The sequence below is a fragment of the Lycorma delicatula genome, chromosome 5 (assembly GCF_047948215.1).
Source record: "Lycorma delicatula isolate Av1 chromosome 5, ASM4794821v1, whole genome shotgun sequence".
Classification (NCBI taxonomy): Eukaryota; Metazoa; Arthropoda; class Insecta; order Hemiptera; family Fulgoridae; genus Lycorma; species Lycorma delicatula.
In genome coordinates, this window is record NC_134459.1 from 165,744,873 (window position 1) to 165,763,692 (window position 18,820).

General features: G+C 33.5%; 2 protein-coding genes across 2 annotated transcripts in view; one reads left to right on the forward strand and one right to left on the reverse strand.

Annotated features, from left to right (window-relative positions):
- The window catches only part of LOC142325570 (uncharacterized), a 270,581-nt gene extending 265,430 nt beyond the window's left edge, over positions 1 to 5,151 (reverse strand). Inside the window, exon 1 of the mRNA XM_075367477.1 lies at positions 4,970 to 5,151. The gene's annotated coding sequence lies outside the window, so the exon portion shown is untranslated. The remainder of the gene's footprint in view (positions 1 to 4,969) is intronic.
- The window catches only part of LOC142325569 (neuropeptide receptor npr-1-like), a 253,066-nt gene that overhangs the window by 171,364 nt on the left and 62,882 nt on the right, over positions 1 to 18,820 (forward strand). The window lies entirely within an intron of this gene.

The following is an 18,820-nucleotide window of genomic DNA, read 5'->3' on the forward strand; positions in this document are numbered from 1 at the left end:
CACCTACTACGTCATAATGCAGCAGGGAGTGGTCATTATGAGGTAGGTAGTGACTTTTTATTAATCTACGTTAGAATCCCGCGCGGTGCGGTCGCATTTTTCATTTCGTCCGGATGGGCAATCGGTGTTATTCATAGTTACTAATATTCGGCGCTCGAGTCTGATCCAAGGCGGTCACGTCATACTCTTAGTCCGGATGGACTCCATTCTTTGTTCGGATGAACGTTAGCTTTAATGTTATATTTAATTTTTTATATGTCAAGTTATACGTTATGTTACAATTCAGTTCATTAACTGTCAAGACGACAATTCGTTAAACCATTATTCAACAAGCAACAAGGCGTTGTCTTCATTCATCACCTACGAACATACAGTCCAACCTCGCTCTAAAATCTACCAATTTTTAATAGCGTTGTGGCTCGGGAAAAATACCGTAAAGTGATTATGATGATTGAAAACCTACAAAAAATTATCCGTGCCATATACACTTTACCTTCTTAAAGTACGATCAATATAAAACAAAAATTAAATGTTAAAAATCATTAGTTCTATATGTTTGTAATATTCTAATACTAATATTCTACATTATTAGTTCTATATGCTCTAATGTTATAACGACGATGTTCTATAAGACTAGGAAGATAACTGTCTCTTCACAATAAGTGAAAGTGGGTAATAAGAAACAACCCAGGTGTAACCCAACAAGGAGGTAACAAGAAATAACCCAGCAAAGATACAAAGGATTTGTTTGTAGTAATGGTTGGCTGAACCAATTTAAAAACAGATATCAAATCATTTTTACAAAAATTAGTAGCGAATAAGGCAGCGTAAGTAATTCTGACGTTAGAAATTGCTCGAGTGAAAAATGGCCGTTAATAGAATCGGGTTACGAGTTGGAAGACGTATTTAATGCTGATGAAACAGCCTTATTTTATAAATTAACGCCAGACAAAACATTTAAATTTGAAGGAAAGAAATTTGTGGGTAGAATGGATTCAAAGTAGGCTTATTGTTCTACTGTCTTCGAATATGACTGGAAATGAAAAAAAAAACAAAAAACTGTTGGTTATGGAAAATCAATAAATCCCGGTTGTTTTAAGAACGTCCAGAAACTTGCGGTTAAGTACTAGCCAATAATGTAATGGATTTTATATTTGTAATATTTTATTTTCTGAATACAAAAGTATAAGACAAGTATTATTAAACTCTAAAACACTAATTAACTTTATAATTCCTTAAGTAGTCCCTTCTTTAAGTGGAAGGAATATTTCATTTTTTCCCTTTTTTAATAATTTTTTTCCTAACATATCGTAAAAAAAACTCATTAAATACAAATTATTCTGTCTTTGTGTATGTGTGAGGATTATAAGAAAGTTTTCTAATAAAATTTAAAGAATATCATAAATATTTTCTGACTTTATAAGCGTTTAATGCAAAGACTAAACTAAAACTGTTTAATGTAAAGAAGATTTTTTATTCGGGCAGGATGGACTATAGACATAGTCCACGTAGACTACTATATATACTTTTTTTTTATACCAAAAACAAACAAAGAATGAATATAATTTTAGATAAATGAATTCTTTTAAAAAACAAATGTCTTTAAGTTTACCTTACAATCATTATAATCTTTATAAATAATTTAAAACATTTTTAAAGTGGAAAACATAATAAATAACAAAGTTTTAAAATACCCTAATTGGTGCTTTTAAAAAGAGTCTAAAATCAAACAAAATTAGACTTAAAAATTATAAAGCACCTTTAAACAGAAAAGTATTTTAATATATATATATATATATATATATAAACATTTGCAGCTTATTTGTATATTTACTAAATTGAAATACGAAGTAATACAGTAACCTTTTTTTCTTTACAAAGTTATGGGTTAAAGGAAAAAACGTTTTAAATCGAGAATTTTATTAAACTTTCAGGTAAATATTTTAATATTAAATTGGTAAAAACAAACAAATATTATTCTAGGTAAACTGTTTACAAATATTTAACATCCAGTGCACATTGTTTAGTAAATAAAATCTTTCTTTTTTAAAAAAACTTTTTTAATTCTATACCTTACAAAAAGAAAATATATTTCCTTTAATAGTATGTTTAATTTCATATTATAATATTTTTAATTTGAATTATTTTCTTTTTAGCAAAACTATTTTTAAACACGTGTTTTAAAAATAAACAATACTGTTCAAAAACACTAAGTAATGTAAAAATTAAGGTTTAAAATAGTTATGGCATAATCAACTCTATGAATATTAAGAGAGATTTGAGTTACGCCAGATATTAAATTGCTTTTATACCTGTTGCGTGGAAAGTATTTTCATCGTAATATTATCTTTATTAGTGTCTAAATATTAAAAGTATAAATATCTGTTCGATTATAAAATATAAAATGTTAATTTAATTACATTTTAAAAATATAAAAAAAAAATATATATATATATATATATATTCTTCGATGGTATTTTTAAAAAAAAGTTATAAATTAAATTATTATAAAAAATATAGAAAAGAAAATTATTTATTCAATGACAATATAAATAACGCTATTTTTAATATAATCCCCGGCTACATTTAGGCGTTTGTCCCATATTTCTGTAAGCTTTGTTATTCCAGTAGTAAAGAATTCACCACCATGTTTGAGTCACATTTTTATCGCATTTTTGACTTTCTCATTGTTGCCGTACTCGGTACCACGTAAAACTCATCTAAACATCAAAAAAAGAAAGAAAAAGAAAATTTCACGGTGCGAGATCGAAGCTGTAAGACAACTGTGGTAACACCTCCCAGCTTCCATTGTCTTTTTATTGGGAAGGGAACGGGTGTAATCATAAACAAAAATTAAGGCTTTCAAAAAAGAACTAGGACGTTTCTTCCGATTACAAGTTCCACTTAATTTTCTACCGCGCCACAACAATACTTGCTGTCGATTGCAAGTCGTTTTTCAACATAACGGCAATAGATCGATTACAGCGTAGTTTCGAAACACATTTATGATTCTTTTAAAGGGAATATAGGTTTTGAATTTTTTCTAGCAAACGAGGTAGGATGTTTCCATTATATACACATATGTTTCGATTCAGGCTCAAAATAATGAATTCAAGTTTCATCAGAAGTTATTAAGCGATCTAAAAATATTACTTCCATCTAAACATCGTCGTTTAAATTTGGTAAAAATGGGATTCGGTTGGCTTTGTAATTTTAATTAAACCGTCTCGGAACCCACATCGAACACGTTTCCAGTAATTCAGGTTATTCTGGATAATGAATGGAAAGTTCTAATACTTGTACTACAAATTTCAGCGATTTCTCAAATGTGAATGCGTGTATATTTGCTAAAAAGATCATTAATAAGATTTTGCAAAAAGTCAGTCGAAATTTCCACCGGTCTTCCGCTACGGTTAAAATCGATGACAATTGTTCTGTCCGACTTTTACTATTCGATCCACTTATAAAAATTTACCCGGTTATACACTTTTTATTGCACTGTTTTACAATCAGATAATGAATTTCAACCGGTTTCATATCTTCAAAAAATGAAAATCTTATGCTACAACGATGCATATTTCATACAACGGCGATATTTTGAAATAAAAACAAAAGAAGTTATAATAATAGAAATTCTTTTCAAACAGGTAATATTTTATATACCAGGGGTGCCAACATAAACATCAGACAGATTCAGTTTATTCTATTAAATATTTTTTCCGCTGATGTCAGTTTTACATTTAATATATCTAAATGTTGACCTTTATGTTTGAACAACCCTCGCTTATATATAATTTGTTTACATTATCATCTCTACTCTACTGTTACTAGTACCAACACTACTTCAAACCCCACAGGTAAAATTACTCCACATCTGTGTTTTACGTTTTGTGAACTTAGACGAGTAATAAGTAATAATGGAAAACTATATCGATTTATTTTAAAATTCTGAAGAGTAATTATGATAATTAAAATACTAGTATTATATAATAAAACACTTTAGTATCGTAATTAATGAAACGCATCACAAAACTTGATAACGTTACAAAATTATTAAAAATTTTTAAAATTATTAGAAAACTTTTTATGTGATCTGCGATCTAAAAATTTCAACCAAACAAACACAAAAAATCATCTTGCTTCCTTAATCTTACCGCATTGAAAATAGATTACAAACACACTCATAACAACAACAATTGGCTGACGCTTAACTATAGTTACTGATGGATGAATAATATTGGATTTTGTATAGTGTGAAAAATACCGTGTCTAACTGGGACTCAAACCCGGAACCTCGGTTGAAAGACATATATTTTACCACTCTCCCAAGAAGATCGGCAAATAAGCCTGTTTAACAAACTACTCATCTACCACAATAAATTTATCCACACCAAACTATACATTAATATTTCCGTATATCGGTGGTTGCGTATTTATAAAGTCGGGATGCATTCTTGAATTAGTTGCATTTGAGAATTAATTAGATTGTAAACATTTAAATTGATAACGCTAGTAATGTCTAAAACGAAAAAAAAAACATTTAAAATTATATACGTAGAATTTAATTTTATGAATAAAAGTTAAATATCTTTAAATTAGGTTAATATATAACTTTAATTTAGTTTGTTAATATATTCCTGTAATATTTTCTAAATGCACTTACCTAATTTCGTATATGTTTGTTTTTTATCCTCTACTTAAGCTTAAATTTGTTATATTATAATTTAGCGCTTAATCCATTATTTAATTATAAAGTCTGATAGACCACGCTCGTTTGCAATATTTTATTCAGTTAATCAAAAGTGTTCTCGTCTTATAGGATCCATATTCGGTTTGATAAAACAAAACTTTGTCAGTTACTTAAGAGAATCATAACCGAGATCAATTTCCTAATTACAAATTATAGATTACATCTTTCTTTCAGTCTACTTACCTTAAATTAGTTAACAAAAGTTAAACGTTATCTTACCTCAAACGCCACAAAATCAGGATGACATGATATAACTTAATTATTAACGCAAATAATTTTTCCACAACACTTTTTTCGTTAACACGTAACTGAGTTTTCACCCCTTGTTACACTTACGTTTTCTGTATTGATAGACATTAAAAATTACTACCGTTTTGTCTTTTAATGTCTCACTCACCTTAATTTCCATTTTATATTATTTACACATCTGAAAAATAAACAAAAAACGATTCTAATCTAAATATTATTATTATTATTATTATAATTTTTTTTTAATTTAATTTAAAAAGGCAGACATTACTGAAAATTAATAATTGTGTCATTAAGTTGAAACATTTCGTCCTTTCTAGGATTCGTAACAAAAGAAGTTATCAAAGAATAGTTGTTGATAACTACTGATAAGTAAGACTAGAAGGTTTACCCAATCTCGAGAGCATTCCCCACTAATTGTATATGCAAATAGCTAGTTGTATGCATTTGGCTCGTACCAAGTAGCACGACACGTTCTAAACACCGACGTGTAGCAAGTTATCTTGTTTACATTACATTGCCCTAATACGCTCATATTTGTCAGTCAACAATTACTCTGGGAAACTGAATACAACGAAGCAATAGTTAACGGCTAACCACCTGTGCTTATACAAGAGATATCTCTAAAGTAAAGACCGCTGAGAAATTTCTATCCTTAAGGTCTGCGAGCCTGTGTCATTCATAGCCACGCTAGTAATGTAAGCACTGCATTGTTGTCTGTAAGTTGTCGTGTTGTAGTATCTTTGATTACGTGTGAGTTATTACATTATAAAATGAATAGGAAAATCGATGTTGCCGCCGACTGTGAAATATGTTGAGTCATACGTTTTTAAATCATCAAAATGTTAAGCCGGCTGAAATTAATAGGCAGTTGGTTGCTGTATACGGTGATAATGTAATGAATGAAAGAAACTTCCGAAAATGGTGTGAAAGGTTTATAAATAACAAAATTAACGTGCATGATGAAAAAAGTTCGGGGTGGCCCTCGATAATCACCGAGGTTGAAACGCGTCGATTATGAAATCAGACAAGATCGTCGCTCAACGAGTTCTGATCTGGCAATTCTTTTTCCTGATGTTTCAATAGCTGTTACTGGTTGTATTTTTCATGACCATTTAGTCTTCAGAAAGGTTTGTGAACGTTGGGTGCCGCAAGTCTTAACGGAACATCACAAAAAAATCCAAAGGGACCTGCTTTGGAATTTTTGATGTGCTACACAGAAAAAGAAGGTGATGAATTCCTTAAGTGAATGGCGTCATCCTCAATCACCAACCAGACCAATAAAGGCCGCAAGCTACAGCCATTTGGACGCAAACTGATAGCCACAATCTTTTGGGATCGGTTTGGCATACTGCTGATTGATTTCATGCCAAGTGGAACTGCTATAAATGCAGAAGCCTACTGCAAAACTCTACGAAAATTACGGCGCGCCAATCAAAGTCGGCGACGTGGGCGGCTAACCGACGTCGTCCGCCTGCTGCACGATAATGCACATCCAAATATTGCGGATCCGACAAGTGATTTACTGATAACATTTGGATGGGAAATTTACGATCACCCACCATGTATTCAGACTTAGCTTCTTCTAAGTCCATTTGTTTGGGAAATTGAAAGAATTTATGTGTAGTAAGCATTTCGCGGGTGATGATGAACTTAAAAATGCTGTTAATCAGTGGCTAAATGGGCTGGCGGCAGAAATATACGACGAGGGTGTATTGAAGCCGGGATGTCGCTACGATAAATGTCTTAATTCATGTGGCGATTATACAGAGAAGTAGTATAAAGTTAAGAGAAACAAAAAATGCTTATAAAGTTTTCAGAACAAATCTTTTTCCAATGAAACGGTCTTTACTTTAGTGATAATATCTCGTAAATAATATTAAACATAAGCTACAGAACAAAATGAACATATAATGACAGAAACTGATCACAAACGTACGGCAATCGATGTTAATAAAAAAATTCCCCATATTCCAGAAAAAGATTATTTTTTTCTTAAACATAACTAATAAAATACACAAGGTCATACAATAAACACACATTTTATTAGCACAAAAATATGCTCCGGCAAACAAAACAATCAAGAGCAAACAGAAATAAATTGCAATTATCGCGCTAAATATTACATTGGGCATGCATGACGCACATTCATCTGCAGATAACACGTAGAAAATTAAATTACTAAAAGTATAAATTAAACTTTTCAAATCTTCTCGCAGATAAAGAATACATAAACTACAAATGTGTTAACTACACAACACGCATTTATTTTATTTTTGTGCAGTAATACAACCAAACGGATAACATATTTATCAAGTCATGTACAGCACGAGTGAAAAACATGACTGCCCGAGAAGGTTGCCTGCAAGAATTCGTGGTTCTATGTTTGCATTTTTGTCCTATCAGACATAGTAGTTCTAGGATTTTGTTATTATTATTGTTTCAGTTTTTTCTTTCTTTTTTGCATTATTTATTTAGCTTATATTTTTTAACTAAATTGGAAAATAATGCTTTTGTTAATTTAAATAAAATACAGCCACTAAAATCAATGAGAAATTAGGAAAAATCTACATTCGAATAAATTTATAAAATTCTCCTTCGGCTCATCTTATTTTGAAGAATAAATTATAAAAAAGACCTTCTATGATGTTATCTTAAGAAATGTATTCACTCACTTACATAGTTGTTTGTTATTTTTTTACGCAACTGAACGTACCACAGTTAGAGTGCTTGAGAGGATCAATTCTGATTTTGATGTGCACGTTATGTGGAAAACCGAAAAGGAATGGAATCTAGTAGCTGACTTCCTTAAGACTTTTAGCCAATAGGGTGGCTGAGAGGATCTGATGCTGGATAGAATATGCGTTTCGGCATCGAGTTCCGCTTAGCTGAGATATTTGCTGTAAGGTAATGGGCCAGTTGTGGAACGGCTCTGGAAAGCAATGAGGTGAACTGTTTTCTAAATCGAGCCCAGTATGGCTTCACGAAAGGTGTTGGCACCAAGAATTGCATCTTAAATGCTCTTACCGAGGTGGAAAGGGCCGACTGTAAATATGTTTTGGTAATTTTTATAGACATAGAGGCAGCATTTCCTTACTTGTGTTGGAGTTCTATCTTCTACAAGTTGGAACGCCGCAATGTTCCCGTAGCCCTGCAGACCGTGGTACGTGACTATTTGTCTAACTGTACGGCTCTGTTTAAGGATACGCACCTAGTTGTGGAAAAATCCATTACCAGGGGAAACCCGCAGGGATCCGTTCTCGATCCCCTGCTGTGGAACCTGGTATTCGACGGATTTTTGGGATTTCACCGATGCCTGTCTCCTTTTAGTTCGCGATAATTCACGACCACAGCTAGAAGACCGGGCGCAGGCGGCCTTGTCAACCGCAGAGGGATGGATAGACATGAAAAATTTTAACATTTCTGTGCCCAAGAAAAGTTTATGCTTCTCAAGAGCGCAGACAAATTATCGTACAGTCGTAACCCCCATATTAAATATAAAGGCTGTGTAATCAGCCGATTTAGAGTTCATAAGTACCTAGGTGTTTTGTTTGATGAAAATTTTCTGTTCAACAACCACATTAGGCAAGTAGCGGCGGCCGCCGTTTCAGTGATCCACAAACTTAGGAGGATTGCTCGGAAAGTCTACGGGTTGTCGAGCCATCAAATGTATGTGGTGTACCGAGGTGTCTTCGAAAGCATGAACTCTTACGCGGCGCCCGTTTGGGCGGTAGGTTGGATATGAATATAGCACTTGTTCAAAATTTAAGGAGTGCCCAGCGCTGAGCCTTAATTGATGCACTGGTGTTTTTAAAACAAGCTCCTACGAGGCTACCACCGTATTGGGAAAGGTTCTCCCAATCGATTTAGTGGTGAAACTTCGGGCAGCCATGTGGAGATTGTGAAGAGGCCGGAAGGCCAAGGCATTTGGGATTCGGTTTCGAGTCGGAGCGGAACGACGACTACAAAGCACCGGATCTAAATTTCGTTCAGTTGCCCATCTCCTGCCTGCAGAAGAGGCTGCAGAGCCTCGCGTTGGAGGCATGTCAGCTGGAATGGGACACCATGGCTGAGAGAAGATCCTTGTATAAGTTTATACAGCATCTGGTGGGATGTCATGTGTCGAGCTCGTTTTTAAGGGCAACGGATGCTCGGGTGCTCACCAACCATGCTAACGTGAACCAATATCTGTTTCGGTGGCAGCTGATGAGCTGTGCGTCAGCGGGGAGGTCCAGTCAAATGAACAACTGATGTTTGACTGCCCTGCTCTTGGGGGGGGGGGGGGCAAGAGACTGGGCCCCCTGAAATTTAGAGGTCAAGGGGAAAATTGGCCACTCACAAGCGGCGAGTCAATGTAGCGAGAGCCGCATTGTCGGACTGTGTGGTAGTTCCTAGATGCGGTTGCTTTGTTCAACCGGCATCCGTAGTTTCCTTAAGGGAAAGATTCTTATCCAATTGCCGTTGGAAGCTAACCCTGAGTATGGCTGACTACCAGCCAATTATTGTGGCTCCAAGCGCTGTAAAATGGTGGACAGGTACTTGCTGGCATTCAGCAACCTGGACGTGGCAGCGAATCGCTGCCTAGACGAAATAAATTTTATTTTAAATGTCATATATATTTTTAGTAGTTGAGGGATGCGCCAACTCATTTTAACAAATATATGACAAGTGAGCAGTTGAGACACGTAAGCCGTTGGTGTATGGCACTATGTTTAGTCCTCTCACGCTGTTAAGTAAGCTCTAAAAGCCACGTTAGGATACTGATCGCTAAACTGTTCGAGGCTCGGCTGCGAGCGCGTCTCTGAGGAAGATTGGTCGGCGTCGATTCATAATTTGTTTGTTGTTTGATTATTCTTTTGTTTAGTGTGATTGGGGCATATGGGTTTTACTCCACACGCGCGCCCTTGTGGACCACAGGGCGGCGTGAGGAGTATGCTGCGGATGTATGGTATATTAATGTATGAGTGTTTTAATTTTGTATATTGTTGATGTAATATAGTGCTGGGAAAAAAAAAAAAAAAAATTAGCCTCAAAAAATTCTGGAGGCTGGGGTTTGAATCGTGGTGACGATTAGGGACCAGGGAGGTAGCCTTCTTGCCTAGGGTGTTCTGGCCCCATGTAATGGAGTCGGGGCTCCCCGATGATGGCATTAAGGACCCTCAGGTATGAGAGGTACGCGTGGGGGTAGCGGTACGCGGAAGGCGTGCCGGCTACAGGTAGGATAGGGACGGGGAGGGTAGCCCCATTGAGGAGGGGGGAGTTAGCTGCCCGCACGAGGTGGTTGGCTCACCCCGAAGAGGCTTTGAGGACCCCGGTGGGAGATCCTCCGGCAGGAGGCAGATAGGGGGGGCAGAGACTGCTGCCACGACACTGCAAGGTGACCATGCTATGTCCTAACGGGCGGAGGCTGGTTGCCTTGGGGTGTTTAATAAGATAAACAAAAAAAAAAAAAAAAAAAAAAAAAACTGTTCGAGGCTAATTGCCGTTTGTGGCACAGACATTCGGTCTTATACTTTAGGGCGACCGAATGGGATGGTGGTGGGAGAAATGTTAAGAAAACCAAAATTTGCTGTTAGGATGACAATGGATATGTGGAAAACTTTGTGATGGAGCTGCAGAGTCGGAGGCTGTAAGTAATGATCTCGTTCCTGAAAGCTGACCAGTGCAGAGAGAGATAAGGTATCATAAGAAGTTTACTAAATTCATGAATTTATTTCCTGATTTTTAAGTAAACCAACAGGATTTTGAGTAGGAATTGTAAGACAAAATTGTCGTTGTTGCGATCAACACTTGTTTTGTTAGCATGAATATTTTTGGGGTTTAAAGACTCAGTCAAGTAATGATTTGAGTGAGTAGTCGAATTGAAGTTAGACATAAGAAAAGCTTTTGTGTGAAACCTTTGGTGTTGAGGAAGGCGCGAGGAACGCGCTTCGGGGAATCGGTTAATTTGGTAGTTGAGTATTGTAAGTTATGGCAGGTGGTCGTAGTTGAAGCCATACGAAGGCGATAGTAAGTTGTGTACACACTAATGGAAATGTCTGCCGAGGCATTTGCATCGGTAGCATCCTGACAGAGACCAAACCGATGACTGTGTTGTGTTATCAGGTTTAGAGGGTCTAAAAAACAACCTCCGGTAAAGTCCATCAGGTCTAGGATCGGTGAGGGTAGTGTGCGACTGGAATCGTTTCAAGGCTTGTGTCTTCTCCTACTGTGGGGGGGAGTCAGAATGTGTTCTTTATTCCAGTGATAATAATACAATGAACAATGTACACTGAACGCACTCTATAATAACAAAAATATTTTCCCTCCAATATTGTCGCACATTTCTATATGTTTCCCGAACTTCAATCATTTTTTGTCCTTCCAAAATCAGCCCGGTATTGTAACTTAAGATGTTAAACTTAAATGTAAACGATAAATGTGCTATTAAAAATGACTCGATAGAACGCTTCAGTCAATACAACTTTTGATGGCCTAAAAAGTTTCCTAAGCATTAAAAATGTAGCTACCGGAAACTACCTTAAGAAGATGCTACAAATTATTTACAATTTGTTAATATTTTATACTGTCAATGATTTAAAAAATTAAGGAAAAAGATAGTTTTTAGCCCTTAAATAGTATCATAAAAGAGGAAGAAATAAAAATAGTTTCTTTACTAAATCAAGTAAAAGATTAATTTAGTTACATACGGGACATAAATGCTCTGTAACATACATCTGCTTAATATTTTTGTCGATGAGTTTCAAGTTAATATACCTTTTTAAAAAAAAAAAATGGTAATAAATTAAAGGTGGGCTTATTTTATTCTGCAATTAATTTCCTGTCAATGGATACAATTTTTTTCAATGAAAGTTTCTTCAAAAACCAAAAAAATATAATCTAAATTAAATATAAAGTTTAAATATTAACCTAAATTGATTTTATGCCTAACTGAAATGAGAGAAAAACTAAAATATTAATTTCTATATACATATTATTTTTATTGCTCTTTTGCAGTTTGGGTTTTCTTGGAGCAATAGTTTTCAGCTTATCACCTATTTCCAGAACCACCTGATTTTGTCAGATAATTTTTTTTTTTAAATGCCTTGTTAGTTAATTTTTTCACAACACAACATAAAAAAACAGAATATATACTAACATTGGTACTTGCATGTTATATATACCCCCTCCCCTTTTCTCTTAAATTATTAGTTTCATCTTTCGATTTCAACATTTCAAAATACTGTAAATTTTTGAACTAAATTATATTAATGGACAGAAAATAAAAAATCCCAATAAATTACGGGCGATAGAGATATTTTCCGGATGAAATGTACGGGGTCTAGATAATAGACATGTTACCTAAAACATCTCGTTTCCCCTGGATATTCGTGAAGCAGGCCCTTTCCTTTTATCTTCCCGTATACCGCTACTGCCAAAAATTCTGCTTTTGCTTGTCGAAACCAAGAATTAGTAGTATATTTAATAAATTCAACTTTACAATTCACAAAGGAATCGAAATAATAAACATGATTCTGCAGGTAATTGATATTATTATTAGCTACTCTGGACATTTATTTTCGCTCTTATATTTATTATCTCGATTCTCCAAGAAAGCCGTTTATGTTCGTAGGTTCTTTACGGGGAAATAGAGCTTAAATTACGCACTCCATAAAGAATTAGTCTGTTTTCCTTTCGTTATCTCTTGCGATATGAATTACAATAACGTAATGATTTACATTCACGTTTGTATTACATACTGTTATTCAACGCGCACGTTATCCCGTCAGTATACTTACTCATCGTGATTTTGCTCAGGACGATTCGTGAACAAAATCATGGGATTGAAAAAACCAACACGAAAGGAAATTGTACTTTGACAAACTTCCGTTTTGGAAGTGCAATGTTAAATCGTGTGAGTTTATATGCAATCAAATATATTTTTGTAATTTGTTTGTTTTTGTACTTTTTTTAAGACTAAAAAAAAGTAAAAATATTTATTTTTATACATCGAAGTTACATACTTGTACCAAATTTCAACCATTTTCATACGATAGTTCATGAGAAATGAAAATTTTCAACTAAATGCATGAATTTACGGTAAGGGTAGCGCACGGAGGCGTGGGGGTGGGTCATATCAAATTCCGACACTGTAGTGCTGTATTATCATCGAAGTTACATACGTGTACCAAATTTCATTGATTTTCATACGATAGATCAAAAGATATAGCAATTGAAAGATTTGATTATTCCTAAAGCGAGTTAAATAAAAGCTTTTAATAAATGACGCAATAATTGGCAGCCCCATATGCAGAAATCGACGAAAGTATTCGCTCACCTAAAATCTAATGCAAACAGAAAACTGATTACGCTACCTCAACAATGGATTTTCGAACTAGTTTATTGTTGAGATCGTTAACTAGTCGGCTAATGCCTTACTTAAAATTGTCAAAGAGACAATTTTATTACAAATTATTCCGACTGTTGGAAGGCGTACAAACACATCGAACTGGAAGCGGCAGATTTCATACATGAGGCGGTTAACCAAAAATAATTTTGTCGATCCCAACAAAGGAATAAAACTTCCGTGGAGATTTGTTAAATGTGTGAATAAAATTCACTGTAGCACGTCACCATCATACTAGTCGAATTCATGTTACGTATTAACCATTCAAGGTTAATATATTCGAACGTATCATACAGTTGATCGGCTAATTTTTATCTCGTAACATCCAATAGCACGATATGAAAATTTATACATTTATTCCCGTGTTTTTTTTTTTCTACGAGATTGCAGTAATGTTAAGATGTTCAATAGTGGAGGAGAAGGTCGTAATAAGAAATTTGATGTATTGATGCATATGTCTTATTACCTCAATCTCCGGTTATACTGTCGAATAAAATGCAATTATTATTCTAAATGTAACGAAACCGCTCCCCGTAATTATTTTTCAAATAAAAAATATCCAATTTTTAATTAATGATAACATCAAATGATGAGAATTATTATTTTACGAGAGAAGAGGGGAGGGGTTTATATAATAGAAAGTATCAATATCAGACTAGATAATAAAGTACTCTGATATCTGATTAAATAGTAAACGTTGTTGAGTGCACACGAGCATTTGGCTATCTTTACCTCATATTTTAGACCAGTCCCTTCTGTAATAAATAAATAAATAAATCTTTTATTCTGATCGGTACATAATAATGAATTAATTAAGTCATGTCAGGGATAGTTAAGTATGTTGTTTTAAAAAAAATGTATTGCCTAGACGGATTAAAAGAGACCGTGATACGACTTTGTTCAAAGCAGTTTTAAAAAATTCAAAATTAATTATTATAATGTAGATGTGATGAAAGTCTATATTAATTATATTTAACATATAAACTCATCAGATAATGTTAAAGTAAATAAATGAAGAAACTAAATAGAAAAAATAATAACAAAAGAAATTAAAATTCAGAAAACGTTATGAAAATTATTTTTCAATTGTATCGTTGACCGATATAATTAATTGTTAGCTTGTGAATTCAATAATTCCAATTTTTTTAATAAAATTTGGAATAATTTTTTTATAATATTTGAATAGAAGAAATTTATTCATTATTCAAATGGTTTCAAAATTGTTTTATGTATTACTAATTTAGTAGGTATAAACATGTTTTCTCAGGGAAACGGTGTTCACTCTACAGCCAAGAAAATAGAGCAATGGAGTTTCGTAAAAGACTGAAAATAAACAAATTTTCGATGGCCTTGACAAGCTATGCAACAATACATTCACCGTCACAGTAGCGATGGAAACTAAAACCTACTTTACTCCTCACTTTTTTTAGTAAGTTTAAAACGAGATGGTAGTTATTTTTCAAAGTGGCTACGTCGTTTTTATTAATTATTTCTACTTCATGTCAATACGCCGAGAATTATTACTACTATCTAACATACGTTCATTGTACGCATACTGTCTTTCATAAATGAGCGTGAAGTTCATCAGTATTTAGAAATGTCTACAATTATTAATAAAATTATTTGTTACAATCATTAATGTCATTGAAAAATATTCTTTCAAGGCATCACTGAGTGATGTGAATAAAAATTATATAAAATATATAGAGTATTTACAAATTTATTATACGTAGAGAATTAGTAAATTAGGCAAATATGTAGTTGACACTCTTGTTTGAGTGAATACAAATTAAAGTGGTGCTTTTTAAACTAACTATCGAAGTTTATATTTTACGTGTATTTACTACTGGAAACTTATTTAAAACGATGTAAATAAAATGTAGTTGCTGCTAATTAATCGTAGTAGGTACTCGTAATCTTTTAAGGTAACTATTTACCAGGATTTGGATAGAGACGGCAGATTTTATGCTACTGTGTAATGAAAAATAAGTCCTGGAATCGACATGATATTATCCTTGAAAAATCAAAATTTCTTTTGAGTTTTTAAAAAATAACCTTTTATTAGGTTTTACAGTCAAAGGATAAGAATGATATTATTTTATTTTTATTAAAAAAACCTGTTTAATTATAAATTTATTAAAGAAAATAAATATATTAAATTCGGATTTAAATACTAGATCGTGGATACCGGTGTTCTTTGGTGGTTGGATTTCAATCAACCAAACATTTCAGAAATGGTCGAACTGAGACTGTACAAGACTGCACTTCACTTACACTCATACATATTATCCTCATTCATCCCCTGAAGTAATACCTGACGGTGATTCCCAGAGGCTAAACAGGAAAATATATATAAATATATAGAATTATTTATTTTAAAAAAGTGAACAAAAATTTTAATTTAGAAAATCAATTTAGTTCGAAATTATACCAATTATTCTGATAATCACGAAGATTATAATATCCTGCTGAAGTTACAAAAAAAAAACCATGCGCCCTTGTACTTCACTTACCACTAAAATTAGCGAGATAAATATATTAGTTCTTAAAACATAAAATCGAATTCATTAATATTTAAATATAAATACAAGATAAAGTAGAATGAAGTTGATTGGTCCAAAAATGCGCGATCTGGAAATGGTGTGGACGTATAACAAATAAGACCTGATGTTTTTTAAAACTGTATTTATATTATACCTCATTTAGAAAAGTTATGTCGTTATTATAAAAAAACTACTAAATAAACTTTAATAATAAGAGATAATAGATTTATTATGAATAATATAATATTTAAAATAATTAAATACGAAACAACTACTTTAACAATTAATAATACTTTTCATAAGTTTAATAACTTTATAACTTTAATAATTTTCTTTCATATAAAGTTATTTTAACACGTTAGGATTAAAATCACTTAATTATTATTTAAATACAACATCTAATATTGTATAAGTATAGAAATAAATTAAATACTTTTAGAGTAAATTAAATTCTGTCAATCAAAAAAAAGGGATATTTATATTGTTTATGTTTCCGTTATTATAAATTTAAAAAAAGAAATCATATAAAAATTATTACTGATTTCTTTTTTCCCCATAACGTATTTAACAAAAAATATTTCATTTCTAAGATATCTAAATTATAAATAAAATATTTAAATTTATTTTCTTCATTGCTTATGCGGTGGTATGTTATTTTAACATAAGTACAAGTACGGAAATCATATTAACTCTGGTGACATCTATTATATATTATGTTGTGCCAGCATAGGCAGATGCTTTTAATAAGAAAAGAAATCTAGACATAGTGGCACTGCAGCTCTTTAGTGTAGTGCCGCTAAGAACATTGCTGCACTGAACATTGTTTCTGCTTACAAGACTATAGCGGAACGCTTTGGAGGTTATATCTGGTGTCCCTCCGGTTAAGTTAAAGTCGGTAATGTTGCGGAAGATATATATTGTGTGCCAAGGGCCGAGGCTCACAGAACCGTGCTGGAGGAGTGGCAGTTGACTTGCGATGCGTCGAGAACCGGAAACTAGACCAGGAGATTGATCCCACGGGTCGACAGATAGGTGCAGAGGAGTTTTGGTGAGGTGGGCTTTCACCTCTCTCAACTGCTTACTGGACACGGCGAGTTTGAGGCCTACCTGCACCAGTTTGGCAATCGAGCTACGCCGACATGTAAGTATTACGATGAAAATGAGACGGCCGAACATACAATCTATATTCGTAACAGATGGGACGAGATTCATCAAAGAACGGGACTTCCTAACACCAGAACAGACTGCCCCGTTTATGATGAAAGGTAGACGGGAATGAGACCAGGTTACAGGAGACCAGGTCACAAAAATACTAGGTACCAAAGCAAAGGAAGTTAGGGAATGGAATGGCGAGTGATCAGCAGGTAGGGATTTTCGAGGGCAGCTTTGCCCATGAGAGGGTGGTTCGCTGAGGTGGATCGCCCTTGATGACTGACCGGGGACCCCTCGTGTTCGTGGGTAAATAAAAGACCGTAGTCCCGGCTGGGTCTCTCCCTCACGGATGGGACCTGGTTTAAAGCCTGACAAAGAAAAGACCGAGCCCCGACCTGCCGGGTGAGCAACCCCCGTTGGGCACGACTTCGTCGGATTCCGCGGGGTCGCGAAGGGTTTGAAGCGAGGCACCCGCTAAGGTTGTCCAATGTATTCGATGCAGGTCCAGCCTCAGTGGTAAAGAAAAAAAAGTATGGAAATCTAATCTATTATTTTATTTATTTATTTACCGATAAACTCTGCTTACAGAATAACTTTCAAAAAACAAAATTCTCATTTGTATTTAATAATTAATACAAATCGGAATTTTACAGCCAAAATAAGTACCGCTGTTTTATGTTGCTATTTTGTATGTTAATTATTGTATTTAAATACCACTTTCGTTATTGATAAGTTGTCTATATTTTGTGTATTTAACGTTAATTAGACGAGGTTAGCGACCGAAGCGGGCGTAGGTTATATTTTATTAGATTATGTTGATTTCGTTAACGAATCGTATGTATAACGTACCTATATCAATAAGCTGCACATAGAATTTTTACTGTGGAATTTCAAAAATGTACCATTCATTTTCACAAATTTCTGTATTTTATTTCTATTATTTTTAAAGAACTTACAATTCAGATATTTACTATTTCTAAACGTGTAAAATACTGCGAATTTGTATCTAATAAGGTTAATTTTTACTTGAAAATGTCTATCATGAATTCCTTTAAATATATGAACACACACAAAAGTATTTATATTAACCAGTCAACCTTTTTTTCTATATAGACTTATTTTAGAAGAACTTCTATTTATATTTTAGTTAATATAATATCTCATATGCAATCAAATTACCTATCAGGATAATTTATAGAAAAATATAACCTTTCTTTAATATAATTCAATGGAGTTTTATTTTTTAAATTTTGTTTTACTTATTTTAGCCTTTATTGAAAGGGTTATTAGTTTTTGAGAAAAATTACTTTTTATTAAGAAAAGTTAAAATTTGTTAAGGTCGATAACTTTTAAATAGGGAATCGGTAAAGAAAATATGTAATTCTACATTTCACATAAGCAATAAAACATTCAGTTAATTAATATTAAATATACAACGTACCTTATATTTTTCCAAGTATAATTTTATAATTCGGTTATAATTTATACATAGAAAACAGTAAATACAATAAAACAAACCGTGATAACACTAACAAGTGAATTTATTTGACAAAAAAAAGCCGAACTGAATAACAACCAGCTACACACAAAACAACGTGCAAACAAGTTAAAAACGAATGAACTGTGACTGCATACAACGCGCACCAGTGACGCGCAGTCTTGTCTAGTTCGGAAGGAGAGTCGCTAGCATCAGACATACGTAAAAACAATGTAAGCTGGTTAAACTAAAATAACTTCTGC